An 11,838-nucleotide genomic window follows, 5' to 3' on the forward strand; every position below is an offset into this window, starting at 1 on the left:
ATCTGATTTACTTTTTAAAAGATAAGTTTGGTTGCTATTGGTGAGTGGATTATAAAACAAAAAAAGAAGTTGGGAGGTTACTGCTGGAGCATACTTGATGTGCTGTCAAGGGAGATGGAAAATGATTCAGTGTACCTTTTGAAGACAAAGCTGACAGTACTTGCCCCTTTATTGAAGGAGCTTAGTAAAAGAATGGAGAGAATCAAGAAAAAGTCTAAGGTTTCTGGCTGGGAAAAAGTGTGTTGGATGAGTTATGGATCTACTGAAAAAGGGAAACTAAGAGAGTGTATTGTGCTGCTATGGACTGAATGTTTCTGTTCCCCCAAAATTCGTATGTTGAAGTCTAATACCCAATGTGATGGTATTAGGAAGTAGGGCCTTTGGGAGGTGCTTAGGGCATGAGGGTGGAGACCTATAAACAGGATTAGTGCCCTTCTCAGAAGAAACATGAGAGTATGATTCCTCTCCCTCTGTTCACCATGTTAGGACACAAGAGGAAGATGGCCATCTGCAAACCAGAAAAAGTGTTGTCACCAGACACCAGATCTACCTGTCCCTTGATCTTGGAATTCCCAGCCTCAAGACTGTGAGAAAAATATGGTTGTCGTTTAAATCACCAGTCTATGGTATTCTGTAACAGCAACCAGAACTGACTGAGACATGGGCATATCTCACATACCTTCTTAGGTCCCCTCAGCCTTACCTGTCTCCTGAACCTTCTGATATTGTGTCCTGCCTCAGCCACACTGTGGGTTGACACTATCCTGCCCTGAAGTTGACTAACCAGCCACACACATGGGTCTCTGTCTGCTCCTATCACTTTGACAGTGGGAAATAGGAAAAGGAGGGAGTGGTCAGATAATTACCCCTCTCCCAGTGATGGCATTCTCCAACCGGTTTGCCCAAAGAAAAAGTCCACATGGTCAAGCTTCTCACGGTGGCCAGGGCAGTAGGACATTACCTTGTATGGCTTCCCATGGCCCCCTGCCTCGCTTTCCTTTCTGTCATCTCATACCATTAGCATTACACCTTGCCCATTAAACGGGCTCTGTTTTCTTGTGAATTCTGACTAAGATGAGGAGAAATAGATTTGTGGACAAAATTCAAGAATCATTTTGTAGTGAGTGTAGATAACAATTTTGAGATGTTTTGGTAGAAAGCAACAGGGCAACATCTAGAGGAGCATTGACAAGAGAGAAGCAGCTATGAGGTGGTGACCTTACAGTGTAAGAAAGTCCATTTATGAGGAAAAAGTGGTACAATTACTGGGCATGTTGAATATTCCTATGAGGTTTATGATCATACAGTTCTCCTCAGCCTGGTTTTCTGATTTTTTTCTCAAGCAAACCTCAGCTGCTGGGGTACAAGCACAAAGAGTGAAGTTGGGTTCAACTTGGTTAAGTTAGGGGTAAGTGACAGTGATAGACGGAGAAAGGCAGGAAACCTAAGCTGGACAAAGAGGAAAGAAAGCCAGGAGAGGACTGAGAAAGAAGTGAAATCAGTGGTCTCAATACAGAGAAGGTTCTAGAACAAGATCAGCAAACTCTATAGAGTACTAGGTAGTAAATATTTTAAGCCTTGTGATTCACTCCCAGTCTCTGTCACATATTCTTTTTTGTTTTTTAAGTTTACTACTCTTTAAAAATGTAAAAACTATTCTTATCTCACAAGCTGTCTTTGGGCTGAATGTGGGCTGTGGGTCATAGTTTGCCAAATCCTGTTCCTCTTCTAGAGTGTGTAAGCTAGAACACTAGAAGGCAAATGTCAGAAAGTGCATGTTTTAAACTGAGATTTGGTGGAGGTCAAGTTTCTGAGTGTGACCATAGAAGTGACTGTTAACGTGTAGTAGAAGGAAAGATCATTAGAGGTTAGGAGGCTGGTAACCAGAGGCCAGTGTTAGCAGAATTATCCACATGGATATTGAAACACTGAAACTGATGAGGGAAGTAAGGGAGGAGAGAGAGTTGCCAGATAAAAAATTGTGTGTTGTTTGTCAGAAAATCAGATTTAATGGGTGTCCTGTATTTTTATTTGCTGAATCTGACAGCCCTAGGTGGAGAGAAATACTGAGCTGGAAACTAAAGTCTTCAGTGAATAAGAGATGATAGCAACACGGTAGAGCTATATGACGTGAGCTCCAAAGGACTGTGATTGGGGCGGGGGTGGAAAGAAAGGAAGAGAAATGGTTTCCGAAGTGTGACTGGGAATGAGGAGGGTGCTTATCCCATATCCTGGCACTGAGCCTAATGGGAGCTCAAGAAGGCTGCAGGAGAATCAGAGACCTCAGGATGCAACCAGGTCTCATGACAGCAGTGAAGGGGAAGGATGTTGAGAATTCAGAGATCTGGGAGAATTTATAGCAGCTTGGACATATGTGACAGTTTGTTGATCACAGTTCTAGAATTTCAAAGAATACAGTGCAAATGTTTAAAAGGAAAGTGTTGAGTGAAATGAGCTGGAAATGAGTGATGTGGGGAGTGGGGCTTTGAGGCTGCCTGGGGTGACTAGGAAAGCGAGGCCTGCTGACTGGGTCTGCTATTCTATCAGAGGAAGGGTGGATTCAAGCACTACTGTCCTGAATACTTAGCTTGGTAAATTGGTGTGTTTCTTGGTGTGTAAACTGGGACTTCTGAGAAGCTGATGCAAAGACAGATTAGATGTGCAAGAGATTTATTAGGGGAAGTGCTTCTAAAGGATAATGGGGATAAAGCAGGAGTAGAAAGGGAAAGGCTTCAGACAGCAATGCAGGTCTGACACCTGTGAAAGGAGGTAGGAAAGAATAAGAATTGTGTAGGAGCCTCAGACTGCAGCCCACTTCTAAGAAACTTTGCCCAGGCTGGTGTGGAATCCACTAGCCAAAGCTGCCCATGAGGGCAGGGCCCCATCCACAGGAACTGTACGTCTGCCAGGCGAAGTTATGGGCTGGAGTAACCCTGGGGACATGTGGACCCAGAAGGGACAGCAGCGGGACTGTCAGTCAGTTATGCTCCCCTCTGCCAAGATAGACAAGAAATAAAACTTCCACCTCTTTTATCCCAAACAGCTCCACTCAGCATTGCGAATAAGGCAACACGTATTTTAAGTGGTCTTTTATGGCAGTTAGTAATTTTGTTGCTGTTCTTTGCAAAAGTCATTCTTCCTCTGTCCCACACACATAAATCTTCCATGGATGCCCTGGATTCTGCGTCTTTTTTCATTTTTTCTGATATTTCAAATATCTTTCTCAATTCAGTTTTTATCTTTTCTACATGTGTTTCCTTTAAAAAAAAATAGTGTGACCATCTCAAGTAATGTAAAAGGGCAGCAGACAATTTCCTAATTTTATTCCTAAAAGAATAAAATTCAGTTTCTTTTTAGAGTGACAGCTGTCTGGTGGGCCACTCTTCATGGGTATAAGGGGTAACAGCTTCTGGCGATCTGAATCACAAGCGTTTGAAGGGAAACCCAATATAAGCTGAAAGAGGAAAAAAATAAGGAGACTGCTTTATGTAGAGCCCATTAAACTTTCAATGACCAGAAAACTAAAAATATTACATTAAAAGTTTTTTTAATGATTTAAACATAACCTGGGTGGAAGCCATTACATATGACATGTTCAATTTGAAATATGACCATTCAGAAACCCAGTCCCCACCTGCTTTCTTTCCAGAATAAATAAAATTCAGGGATTATATAGTTTTTAACAGTTAAAATAATATAGGCATAGTCGTATTATTTTGTTACGTTCTAAAACTACCAAAAAACTATAGAAATGATTTTTTAAAAATTTTCAACAGCTGTTTAACATCCAAAAAATAATTCTTTTTTTAAAAAATTTATTTATTTTTGGCTGTGTTGGGTATCTTCTTTGCTGCCCACGAGCTTTCTCTAGTTGTGGAGAGCAGGGGCTACTCTTCGTTGTGGTACATGAGTTTCTAATTGCAGTGGCTTCTCTTGTTGCGGGACACAGGTTTTGGCATGCAGGCTTCAGTAGCTGTGGCACGCAGGCTCAGTAGTAGTGGCTCATGGGCTCTAGAGTGCAGGCTCAGTAGCTGTGGCGCATGGGCTTAGTTGCTCCGCAGCATGTTGGATCTTCCCGGACCAGGGATTGAACCCGTGTCCCCTGCATTGACAGACGGATTCTTAACCACTGCACCACCAGGGAAGTCCCCCAAAACTAATTCTTGTAATGAAAATATTCAGCTCCATATACCAATAGATTGCTTTTTCAGAGATATATGAATTGCCCAAGTTACCCTTATTTGCCTTCTTCCCTGAAGTTGAATCTGATACATACTTTTTCGTAGTATTGGTTTGGCCAAAAAGTTCGTTCAGGAACGAACTTTTTGGCCAAGCCAATACATTAAATTGCTGCATCCCTGACACGGCCAAAACAATTAGCATAGCGATTAGAACTTGACAGTCTCTTCATCAACAGGCAAGGGACCTACTTTTTCAGGACCAGAAGAAACCCAAAAGACTTAGTATCAATTTGTTACTACATGGTAACATAAATTAGAGTATGTGCAGTTCTGTATTCTACAGAATCAGCTTCCCTGGAAATTCCATATTTTAAAAATTGTTTTTAATGTGGTAAAATATACATAACATAAAATTTACCATTTCAACCATTTTTAAGTGTATGGTTCTGTGGCATTAAGTACATTCACATCATTGTGCAACCATCAACACCTTCCATCTCCAGAACTTTATAATCTTCCTCCAAATGAAAATCTGCACAAATTAAACACTAGCTCCCCATTCCCCCATCCTCTGACAACCACCCTTGGACTTTTTGTCTCTAGGAACCTCAGATAAGTGGAATCATACAGTATTTGTCCTTTTGTGACTGGCTTATTTAATTTAGCAAAATGTCTTCAGAGACACTCATCATGTTGTAGCATGTGTCAAAATTTCCTTCTTTTTTAATGCTAAACAATATTCTATGATGTGTATATACCACATTTTGTTAATCCAATCGTCCATCAGTGGACACCTGGGTTGCTGCTACCTCGTGGCTGTTGTACATAATGCTGCTGTGAACATGGTGTGCAAATAAGAAATTCAATTTTGAGTAAGCATATGGCCGCAGCAGTGACAAAGATACCCTTCGTGCAATTTTCTTCTTTCTTTTCACTTCCTGGGTCAACATGCTCCAGTTACAGGTAACGACCAGAGTGAGTATCAAGTTTAAACTGCAGGTGGCAGCAAATATCAGTAAACTAGGCATAACGCTTGACAAAAGCCTAGCTGTTCTTTCCTGTGTTTATTTTTGGCCCTTCAAACAGAGTAGAATGAATATTTTTCCTTAGGTCTCCTACGTTCAATATAAGGAACTCTTGAAGCATTTATTTGGGTTCAACTAATGAAGCTTATTTTAACTGAGTAATATAAAAAGACTAATGAATCAGTGGAAGCAGTATCTGAGGGCTTGACATTCGGCTCAAAGTTTTCGACAATCTTGCCTGAAATGTCTCAGCCAACCAAGCACACATTATAATCTCTTTGCCATGTCTTGGAACTTTAAAAGTAGGTTTAATCGTTTGAGTGATTTGCCTCTGGCTTTTTTGTGATAAGACACTGCTAGTCCTTTACCCAATATCCTTCTCACCATCTTCCCTAATAATAAAACCCCCAATTTTTCATTAGGCTGGCAGTGTACCCAACTAAAAAAAACTACAGTTCCTTACCTCCACTGCAACCAGAGATCACATGACACAGTTCTGTCCTTGACATGTAAGCTCCTCTGCTGCAGACCAAAAGTTTTATTCTCCTGATAGAGGCTCTTCCTCCTTCCTGTTGTTTTTTGTTGTTGTTGTTCTCTTTGTTGTTTTTATTTTTGTTTGTTTGATTTGTTTGCTTCCTACCTAAAACTTGGATGGGAAACAGAATGTGGGGCAGCTCTATTGTAACCATGAGACTGTCAAGAAAACAAAAGGCACATGTTCAACATTGCAAAGTAGAAAAAGGGGCCTGGAGAAGATGACCCAGGTGAGGTGCTCACCACCCCTGGGCTACCCACGTCTAGCTGGATTACTTACTTTCCAGTAGGACTTCCTATTTCCTGTTATGTGAGAAAAATATTCCCCTATTTGCTTCAATAACCATAGTCAGGTTTATGGTGGTGAAGCAGACCCAATCCCTTAGTCAGATAGATAGACATTCTGAGATGGGTAGATGAATTAAAGGTGTGTTTAGAGACAGAAATAATAAATATACTTGTTTTTTTCAATTGAGAAAGGGTGCCTAAAATATAGTGCAGAATTACATTTTAATCAGATGTGCCTCTAGGAAAAATTAACTAAGGCAGACATTGTGCAACATTAAAAGTAATGAGTTAGTAGGCCTTTAGATAAATGAAGGAGTAGCATTTAGGAGTGGAAATAGTAGGAGAGAATGACTTTTTAAATAATAAAAGTAGAGTTGAGTTAATTAATATTTCTCATAAAGATCATCATGAAGAGTCCCTATTCATTAAAGAGTTTAATTTATCAGATTTTACCACAGGCTATAATAACTCATTTGTGAGATGTCACAAGGTCAAGATAATGTAGTTCCCATCCATATCCTGTTATATTTTATGAGAACATTTGGTGGTCTCTGTACATAACTAATATATTCATCCTGTGAAATGAACATTCATCAACATCCAAGAGAGAGAAAGAGAAGGAGTCATTTAAAAAGTAAGATAGGGGCCGCAGGAGGAAGATGGTGGTGGAATCGTGTGTTACCCAGGAGGAAATTAAGAAGGAGCCCGAGAAGCCCATCGATCGGGAGAAGACCTGCCCGCTGTTGCTGCGTGTCTTCACCACAACTACGGCCGCCACCACCGCATGCACAAGTTCTCCCTTGGAAACGTGCCGTCCTGCAAGCTGCAGATATACACTTGGATGGATGCAACCTTGAAAGAATTGACTAGGTTAGTAAAAGAAGTCTACCCAGAAGCCAGAAAGAAGTGCACACACCTCAGTTTTGCAATTGTTTTTATGGATCCTAAAAGGCCTGGCTATTGAGTAAAGGAGTTGGCAGCACCATGTCTGGGAGAAGGGGACTGATGACGACCCCATGACGCTGCAGTTGCAGAAGTTCCAAATAGGGGACTATCTGGACATAGCAATCACTCCTCCAAATCAGGCACCACCTCCTTCAGGGCTCATGAGGCCATATTAAATTTTATTTTCTATCTCTTGAATTTATTTTCCATTCAGTTATATAAAATAAACTTTCACTTTTTCCTACTCCCTTGTTGCCATTAAGCCTTTAAACTCTAAACAAATTGTAATGCATCTATTTAGGAGTTCGATTTGTCTTTGCTATGGTATGAATATTAATAGAAAGTCCATATGTTTCAAGTTCTGTAAAATATGAAAAATGCTCTTAGTATTCCATGTAAAACTATATTGTTAAAAACGGAGCTGGAGGAATCAGGCTCCCTGACTTCAGACTATACTACAAAGCTACAGTAATCAAGACAGTATGGTACTGGCACAAAAACAGAAATATAGATCAATGGAACAGGATAGAAAGCCCAGAGATAAACCCATGCACGTATGGTCACCTTATCTTTGATAAAGGAGGCAGGAATGTACAGTGGAGAAAAGACAGCCTCTTCAATAAGTGGTGCTGGGAAAACTGGACAGCTACATGTAAAAGTATGAGATTAGAACACTCTCTAACACCATACACAAAAATAAGCTCAAAATGGATTAAAGACCTAAATGTAAGGCCAGAAACTATCAAACTCTTAGAGGAAAACATAGGCAGAACACTCTATGACATAAATCACAGCAAGATCCTTTTTGACCCACCTCCTAGAGAAATAGAAATAAAAACAAAAACAAACAAATGGGACCTAATGAAACTTCAAAGCTTTTGCACAGCAAAGGAAACCATAAACAAGACCAAAAGACAACCCTCAGAATGGGAGAAAATATTTGCAAATGAAGCAGCAGATAAAGGATTAATCTCCAAAATTTATAAGCAGCTCATGCAGCTCAATAACAAAAAACCAAATAACCCAATCAAAAAATGGGCAGAAGACCTAAATAGACATTTCTCCAAAGAAAATATACAGATTGCCAACAAACACATGAAAGAATGCTCAACATCATTAATCATCAGAGAAATGCAAATCAAAACTACAATGAGATATCATCTCCCACCGGTCAGAATGGCCATCATCAAAAAATCTAGAAACAATAAATGCTGGAGAGGGTGTGGAGAAAAGGGAACACTCTTGCACTGCTGGTGGGATTGTGAATTGGTAGAGCCACTATGGAGAACAGTATGGAGGTTCCTTAAAAAAGTACAAATAGAGCTACCATATGACCCAGCAATCCCACTACTGGGCATATACCCTGAGAAAACCATAATTCAAAAAGAGTCATGTACCAAAATGTTCATTGCAGCTCTATTTACAATAGCCCAGAGGTGGAAACAACCTAAGTGTCCATCATCAGATGAATGGATAAAGAAGATGTGGCACATATATACAATGGAATATTACTCAGCCATAAAAAGAAACGAAATTGAGTTATTTGTAATGAGGTGGATGGATCTAGAGTCTGTCATACAGAGTGAAGTAAGTCAGAAAGAGAAAGACAAATACCTTATGCTAACACATATATATGGAATCTAAGAAAAAAAAAATGTCATGAAGAACCTAGGGGTAAAATGGGAATAAAGACACAGACCTACTAGAGAATGGACGTGGGGATATGGTGAGGCGGAGGGGTGAGCTGTGACGGGGTGAGAGAGTGGCATGGACATGCATACACTACCAAACGTAAAATAGATAGCTAGTGGGAAGCAGCCGCGTAGCACAGGGAGATCAGTTCGGTGCTTTGTGACCACCTAGAGGAGTGGGATGGGGAGGGTGGGAGGGAGGGAGACACAAGAGGGAGGAGATATGGGAACATATGTATATGTATAACTGTTTCACTTTGTTATAAAGCAGAAACTGACACACCATTGTAAAGCAATTATACTCCAATAAAGATGTAAAAAAAGAAAAAAATACCTATATTGTTAAACATATGCTGCAATCACCTGGAGTGTGAAAGTTAATGGGGCATGGGTTCAGGGTTTAATTTAGTATTGGGGGTTTATGCTAAGTAGTGGAGTTGGTATGTTTAAGCCCAAATGGGGCAGAACAAGAAAGCCATGAGATTGTATTAAATAGAGCAGGAGTTGTCGCCCAGAAGGTTGTATGGAATTGCGAAGGAGACCTTTGGGAAGGTGCAGGGCAGAGCAGCTGAGGCGTTTTGGAACAGTCTGAGCTGAGGCAAGTTGAAGAAGCTGTCTGTGTTTGAAGGGAGCGGCCTGCCTGAATCAAGGTGTGACGGCAATTTAGAGAAAAGGAGAATGCGTGCCACAGTGAGGCCTTTTTATGTTTTAAAAAGAGGGAGAATGGGGCATTCTGAGGGCAGGAAGTAGTATAGAGGAGCAAGGGTTAGAACTTAGGATAAGGATGGAAAGGTTTACCTTGAAGATCTGAAAATTCAGGGAGGAATGAAAGAAGAATCTTAAGATCAAGGGAGAAGGTCAGGGATGAGGTCAAGTTAAGCAGGGGATGTTCACATGCCCTGTTCAGTGCTGGGGCTGACTCGTGTCTGATTGGAGAGGCAGTATGCATAGTGGTTATAAGCAGTTGGGCTGAACATTTAAATCCTGGTTACACTAATAACAACCTTGGACAAGTTACTTGGACCTGTTTTTTTCTGTTTGTTTAAAATTTGTAAAATGGAGGTAACAGCCCATAGGATTGTGAAGACTAATTAAATGTTTGCAAAGGGCTTGGAATAGTGCCTGACAAGTAAGAAACAAAGTTAGCCATAGAGTTCAGTCAGAACGGGTGCCGTCTCTTTCACGGCACTGTTACCGTCTCATTTTGAAGTTTATAAACAGTGTGCAGTATGTGATAAGGCCGATTACCTTTAGTCTATTGCAGTAGAACATTTTGAAAATGTATATTCCAAAATTTGAAAAAATGTACTACCAAAGTAAAATTGCAGTAATTTGATTTGTACATACAGAAGCAGCCCTTTAAAATCTAATGATTGTAGGATTGGAGTCCCTGGTGCAGTCAACAGGTGACAGATGCAAGCCTGGAACCCCGATCTAGGGCCTCTTCTCCACTGAAGTTTGCCCCAAACCCTTAGACTCTTTATTCATTCATACTAGATAGGCTTGAGCTCCTTAAGTCATACAATTAACTTAAACCTAATTTTTTGGAGAAGAGGAGCCATGATTACCTTCCTGTCTGTGGAGAAGATACTGATGTACTGTGCAGATCAAGAAGACAGGAACTCGTTAAAGGACTTTGTAAGCCAACTTTTCATAACAGTGTGAACTCCTGCAATGGGGGCTCACCTGTAATTCCAGGTTATTCTCCCACTAGTTGAAAATAAAATGGTTTCTTTGCTTGGTTCCAAAAAATAGAATACATAAATAAATATAAATTAATTAATTAAAAGTAAGCTAAGTCAACTATACTCCAATAAAAAATTAATTTTTAAAAATGTAAGATAGGGCTTCCCTGGTGGCGCAATGGTTGAGAGTCCGCCTGCCGATGAAGGGGACACGGGTTCGTGCCCCGGTCCGGGAAGATCCCACATGCCGCGGAGCGGCTGGGCCTGTGGGCCATGGCCGCTGAGCCTGCGCGTCCGGAGCCTGTGCTCCGCAACGGGAGAGGCCACAACAGTGAGAGGCCCACGTACCGCAAAAAAAAAAAAGTAAGATAAGAGAGTTTAGAGAAAATATTCCAGAATCAGAGCACCTGGTAGAATAGAACTAAATAGGAGGAGGGGCAGAGGCTCAAGTGCTAAAACCAGTTCTAAATCTATGACCTTAATTTCTTTTCTCTACTAAGAGCAGGCTTTTGTATTTGTAAAGTGAGAGATGTGAAAAGTCTCATGACACTTATAATTTAATTTGGAGAATAAACAATCTAAGACACATTAACACTAGAGCAAATAATGGGGCACAACATGTAGTTAATGGCTAAATCATATGGTTCAGAGGATAAGTGCTATAGAGATTGAGAATATAAGACAGAGAATATAAGACCAAGGATATTCGAGAAAGATCTTATGGAGGAGATGGGAAAAGGGAGAAATCAGGAAGGGAGAAGTTTAAAAAAAAAAAGAACTTTCCAAATAGAAAGGCAAGGAGGTATGGACACAATCAACTTCTTTGTGGGATGCAGAGGAAAGCTTGTTTGGGAAAATATGTGAGAAATAGATATAGATTTGTGGTATTGGGTCAACTCATAGGTGCCCTCAAAAGCTAGGAAGAAAAAGTTTTGAAGCTGAGTAGGAGAAAGCAATCCTATTTCCTAGAGAACAGAGATTGTTGGTTCTAGCATTTCCAGCTCCACTCAGGCACTGGATGGTTGGAAAGCCTAGCAGCATCCCAAGGTGCCCAAGCTTGTACTGAGTCTCAGCTTGTACTGATCAGCGGCTCTCTTCACTCTCCATCAAACCATCCATCCATCGAAGCCTGGTTGATTCCTTCCAAAATAGAAGTCAACCCAACCTCCAGAGGGCAATGTCATTTCCAATCCATGGTGAGGGGCTGGGAAGCCAGCTAGTTTCTGCAATTTGAAGAGAAGTATACAATTTGAAAAGGTAGATAGAGAATCCTAAAAAAAATTCAAGAAAAAATTCTCAACCTGGGTGGGATATAGAGCATTTAACAGTGTTTCAGAAGAAAGAAGAGACACTAGGTCCCTGGCTATGGTTCTACTCTGCTCTAGGCAAGCTCTCCAGTTCCTCCCACTTCTACATCCTCATTCGACAAAAGTAACTATTTAGTAAGGGTGTCAAGGGGAATTCACCCATCCTGTATCAAGGCATCAAA

At 40.7% G+C, this 11,838-nt stretch overlaps 1 pseudogene; it reads left to right on the forward strand.

Moving 5' to 3' along the window:
- Positions 1–1,358: 1,358 nt before the first annotated feature.
- On the forward strand, positions 1,359–7,149 carry LOC113605937 (histone deacetylase complex subunit SAP18 pseudogene; annotated as a pseudogene).
- Positions 7,150–11,838: the final 4,689 nt, after the last annotated feature.

This window comes from Aethalodelphis obliquidens, unplaced genomic scaffold (genome assembly GCF_003676395.1).
Source record: "Aethalodelphis obliquidens isolate GAN/ISIS:26980383/991018 unplaced genomic scaffold, ASM367639v1 scaffold3, whole genome shotgun sequence".
Lineage (NCBI taxonomy): Eukaryota > Metazoa > Chordata > Mammalia > Artiodactyla > Delphinidae > Aethalodelphis > Aethalodelphis obliquidens.